Raw genomic sequence first — 6000 nt, 5'->3', positions numbered from 1 at the left:
CTCAATATTGCCGTGCTCGCTTTCGTCACATAACCTGCTTGCCCACCGACTTACTGTACTGTGATTGACAGCAGCATCTCCATACACCTTTTTCAACCTCTTGTGGATGTTTCCCATAGTCTCGTTTTCACAGCAGGAATTCTATGACAGCACGTTGCTTCTGACGAACGTCAAGTGTAGCAGCCATCTTGAAGACATGCTGTGACGCTGCCACTTACGGGAACAGGTTGAACTAAGTTTGAAAACAAGTGGGAAGGATGTATCTACACACTGTAAAACTTTCACACATGCAGAATGAAAACTATTTTTACAAGAATAGTGTGCATTTCTTTTGGAGTGACCCTCGTTCTTTTCCTGTGCTATAAAGAGGATGGACATGTACAAAAATCTGGTGTCTGACAAGGAGATCTTGTCGATTTTTCTTGTTATAGTGAAGAGCTCTAAACTCTTCATCATAGTCTTCTTTATATTGCAACAACAAAAAAAGTTTAGCCAGCACATCCTCTTTCCTAAAAGCCCTGTGGCAATACAGATGTTACTTCATGCGCTTCTGGCAATAGTCTTTTAGACAGCAGGCCATTTCACTTTTCTGACTCTGTTTTGTCCTGTAGTGATTGCCAAAGGCATTGAGTCCCATTCCACATTGAATTTTAAATTAATGGTTTATAGGGTTAGTTATTTCCTGAACAGCAATCTCACATATGGCAGCAACAAAATTGTTTAGTTTTCTCCACACAGGAAACGTGGTATACCACCGCAGGGAGAAATTTGAAATATTCGTACAAACGGCTTGCTAAAAGTGTTGCCAATGCATGGCGTACAGTATTGCTAGGGCCTATGAAGACGATCTTACACGTAATTATAATGCTCACCTTTTCGCTAAAGACAGGGCTCAAGATGAAAAGAAACAAAAATAAAAAAAACAAAGGAAGGAACAAGCACCAAATTCAGATGGGACTTTTGTAAGTCTCTAGCAAAATTTGTTGGCACTAACTACTTCAAAGGATGAAACCTTTCAATTTTACAGTGCATAACATATAATCAAAACAAGGAGATTGTTTCATCTGGTCAGAAGTAGAGGAAAAATGAGAAAACTTTGAGATAGCAAAAACCGTATGTATGAGTGTATCAATCTCTCCTTGTAATGGTAAACCACATTTCCTGTTTCAGCAATTACTGTGGAGGACACACTCTAACCAAACATGTTGTTGCAACGTACTTGATCACTATTCAGGAAATGACTAACATAGAAGGTTATTGGTTTAAAATTCAGTGTTGGTCATGGTGAAATGGAATGTGATTCAATGCATTCAGCAATTGTTAAAGAACAAACATCACTTTGTACAGCATAAACTGGAATGCCACACAAAGAAGATGAAAAACAATGCTCAACAAACATTACTGGCAATTTAGACCATATTACAGATGCACATGCTGCATAAACATCTTAACATTGAATGCTGATTACATATTATAACTAGGTAACTTCAGATATCTACTGCTTGCATTATAGTTATGTCCTCACTGGCAGTTCGTATTACAGCACAACTGGATATTCAAGGTTCTATTTGTGGCACATAAATACTTCCTGGTTTGATACTTACCTATTTGTTGAAATGTGTATTGTGTCCCAACCGTAAAACCTAAGAGATATCCAGTTGTAGCATTGGTTAGAGAGCATCAAGAAGGCAAGAGTAATTTACATAACTCAGAACGGCAAAAATCAAGTTACCTAGCTGTTGTACTAAGGTGGTGGTGATTTAATAAGTTATGTAGCAAAGTTATTATGACAATTTTCGGATTTTGTACATATTACTTGCAATGGAATGGATTGGCATCATATTCTGGGGTAATTCATCGTTGAGTAGAAAAGTATTCATTGCACAAAAACGTGTAATCAGAATAATTGCTGGAGCCCACCCACGGTCATCCTGCAGACATCTATTTAAGGATCTAGGGATCCTCACAGTAACCTCACAGTATATATATTCCCTTATGAAATTTGTTGATAATAATCCAACCCAATTCAAAAGTAATAGCAGTGTGCATACCTATAACACCAGGAGAAAGGATGATCTTCACTATGCGGGGTTAAATCTGACTTTGGCACAGAAAGGGGTAAATTATGCTGCCACAAAAGTCTTTGGGCACCTACCAAACAGCATCAAAAGCCTGACAGATAGCCAACTATCATTTAAAAATAAATTAAAAGAATTTCTAGATGACAACTCCTTCTACTCATTGGCTGAATTTTTAGATATAAACTAAGTAAAAAAAAAAAAAACTTAATCATTAGTGTCATGCAATATTTTGTGTAATGTAATTTCTTGTACAGACATCTTTTATTAACCTGACACGTTCCACATCATTACAAAGTGTCGTATTCATGATCTATGGAACAAGTATTAATCTAATCTAATCTAATCTCTTAAATTTATTCTCTATAGTTGAAACCAGTGTGCTACTGAGTGATGGAAACCCAACATTTTCCCTACACTAGGCACACATAACAAAAGCAAAGTTAATACATTTAGACACTTCAGTCATTATTAGTTTTACTTAGCCAAAATTAGGGTGGTGTAAGAAATGGTCTGTCATCATGCTTGTTATGCTGTGTACCAGGAAACATTTGATAATGCAGTATTCCAGTTGATAATGTGTAAATGACTGAAGTTTATGAATATTGTTCCACCGATAAACCTGAAATGACCCTGACCTACTGGAAATTGCATTGCCTGATAATTTCCTAGTCACACAATTGTTTTGGTGTGAATCCATACATCAACAGTCTTTTTGTCATATTCCTGAAAAAATTTCTGTCTGTCAAAGCAGTGAATCATTTTCCACACACAAGTATTAAACGAAACGTTGAAAATTATTCTTTTCCATTTTCCAGATTCTGATACAGCCATTAAAAGATATTTGGAAATTAAGTCCTTTTCTTAACTTTTGGTCATGATTTGCTATGAAGTTCCTGAAGATAGACATAAAAAAGTGGAAATTGTAATCCACTCATAACTATCATTGGCATTATTGAGTATGAATGTGTCATAACATTTATCAGTTGTATACAATAAAGATAATGAGTAAAAAAGAAAAGAAAATGCACTTTTCCCCCACAAAACCTGACTGATTGATTGTAAGGGTTACAGCAAGCTTTGTCTTCACATCAGCTTTCTCTACAGTATTGCCTATTGAAATGGCATCTCTTCTGCACATTTACTTATAATAAACTTTGTAATTTTACAACTTCCTGTTTGTATAATATAGCAAACTAGCCTGACCAGCTCAAAGAAGCCTGGCAATCACCAGTGTCCATTTCACATGTTATTCACCACTCAGTAGGCCCAGTCTCATCGATCACCGTCAGAAACAGTACATTGTCTCTCATGTGCAGTTCTAAATCTTCAGCATTTTTTTCTGTCATTCATCACGATTTCATTTCAGCACATATTTCTTTCTTCATGTCATTCTATCTTCTAGTAATTCTATCTTCCATTTGTACAATTTATGTTCAAATTTTACAAAACAGAACCAGCTTTGCACACTACTTAAGCATTTTCCTCCTCTTTGTTTAACCAAGAATTCACAAGTTTTTCCTTGTCACTCAAAGCTATTGCAGTGCATGGTTTCCTTGGGCTATGATGGTTTCTTGCTTTGAATTCATATTGGCACTACTATAATCACACAAATCACAATTTCCAGAATCAACAGTGTTATTTCCCATTTTTCTGATGTTTTCACAATTAATATCAAAATGCCAACATCATTTGATTGAATTTTCATGAAATTACCCAACAAATTGTGCATATGTTGGCCTTCTGAAGAAGTACATTATGTTTACTGCGTAGAACATTATTCATACTTCACCTTTGTAAGATTACAGATTCTACTAGGGGGCATAAATCAAGAAAACAATGAATATTAAGTCAATTCTATCTCCACCATTAAAATGTACCAGTAATGTAAAAAGAACTGCTAACTATTATTGTTTACACCTACTTAAACATCCATAGTCTGAAAACCATTGTGAATTGCATTGCAGAGGATACTTCCACTGTGCCACATATAAATATTGTTTCTTCTTGTTCCATTAACATAATGACTGCAGGAAGGATTTACTTTTATTCTTGACTGCCTCAGTATGTGCTGTAATAGTCTAATCTTGTCTTCACAGTTTCTGAGACAGATACTGAACGAGTTGCAAATTCAAGAGAAAAATAATTGTCAATTGCAGCAGAGAAAAGACAAATGGAAACTGAAGTACACTTTACAGATTACAATCAAACTGTGTTCTGTTATCTGTTGACTGCTGCATCATCATGCAAAGCCATGTGCCAGATGTGTTTTGGATGAGCAGTCTGCTCCAGCTCTGGTGTTGGCAATTTTCCACAGTTTGAAAAAAAATATATATGCACAGTGTCTTAGCAGCTGAAATTCTGACACTGTTTATTTGGTTGCATTCTTCCTGTGGAAAAAATTTCATGACGAGTTTTGACATGTCAGATTGGACAATTTTCCCTTGTCACTGATCTGAAAAAATAACTGATGTCTCCATTATTAACTATTTGGATTTTCCTAAATGTATGCCCCAATCCAACTTCACATTTTCCTTTGTTAATACAGACATCATCTGCCTCTACAAACTTACATAGCCTGTACACTACAGAACATTCTGGATTCCAGTTTCTATCTTGCCACTCCTCCTAACTCCCTCTTTTCGTTTCATGGGATTTTATTTAGGATATGATAGGACTCAACATTGGCGCGTAATGGGGCCCCTTAGGAATACGGCAGCAAGAGAGGGGAAGAAAACCAACGTGCACTCCGTGTGCATACCGGGGGGGAGTCATTCCAGATGTGGAAAGGGTCCTTCCGGATGCCATGAAGGGTACAGGGTGCACCCATCTGCAGGTGGTCGCTCATGTCGGCACCAATGATGTGTGTCGCTATGGATCGGAGGAAATCCTCTCCGGCTTCCGGCGGCTATCTGATTTGGTGAAGACTGCCAGTCTCACTAGCGGGATGAAAGCAGAGCTTACCATCTGCAGCATTGCCGACAGGACTGACTGCGGACCTTTGGTACAGAGCCGAGTGTAGGGTCTGAATCAGAGACTGAGACGGTTCTGCGACCGTGTGGGCTGCACATTCCTCGACTTGCGCCATAGGGTGGTGGGGTTTCGGGTTCCGCTGGATAGGTCAGGAGTCCACATCACGCAACAAGCAGCTACACGGGTAGCAGGGGTTGTGTGGTGTGGGCTGGGCGGTTTTTTAGGTTAGATGACCTCGGGCAAGTCCAGAAAGGGCTACAGCCTTAACGGGTACGAACTCAGGACATGCGGGGACCAAGCAGCAATCGGTATTGTAATTGTAAACTGTCGAAGCTGCGTTGGTAAAGTACCGGAACTTCAAGCGCTGATAGAAAGCACCAAAGCTGAAATCGTTATAGGTACAGAAAGCTGGCTGAAGCCAGAGATAAATTCTGCCGAAATTTTTACAAAGGTACAGACGGTGTTTAGAAAGGATAGATTGCATGCAACCGGTGGTGGAGTGTTTGTCGCTGTTAGTAGTAGTTTATCCTGTAGTGAAGTAGAAGTGGATAGTTCCTGTGAATTATTATGGGTGGAGGTTACACTCAACAACCAAGCTAGGTTAATAATTGGCTCCTTTTACCGACTCAGCAGCATTAGTGGCAGAACAACTGAGAGAAAATTTCGAATACATTTCACATAAATTTTCTCAGCATGTTATAGTGTTAGGTGGAGATTTCAATTTACCAGATATAGACTGGGACACTCAGATGTTTAGGACGGGTGGCAGGGACAGAGCATCGAGTGACATTATAATGAGTGCACTATCTGAAAATTACCTCGAGCAATTAAACAGAGAACCGACTCGTGGAGATACCATCTTGGACCTACTGATAACAAACAGACCCGAACTTTTCGACTCTGTATGTGCAGAACAAGGAATCAGTGATCATAAGGCCTTTGCAGCATC

Source organism: Schistocerca gregaria, chromosome 6, assembly GCF_023897955.1.
Source record: "Schistocerca gregaria isolate iqSchGreg1 chromosome 6, iqSchGreg1.2, whole genome shotgun sequence".
NCBI classification, from domain to species: domain Eukaryota; kingdom Metazoa; phylum Arthropoda; class Insecta; order Orthoptera; family Acrididae; genus Schistocerca; species Schistocerca gregaria.
Note: the sequence above shows the minus strand (reverse complement) of the source record.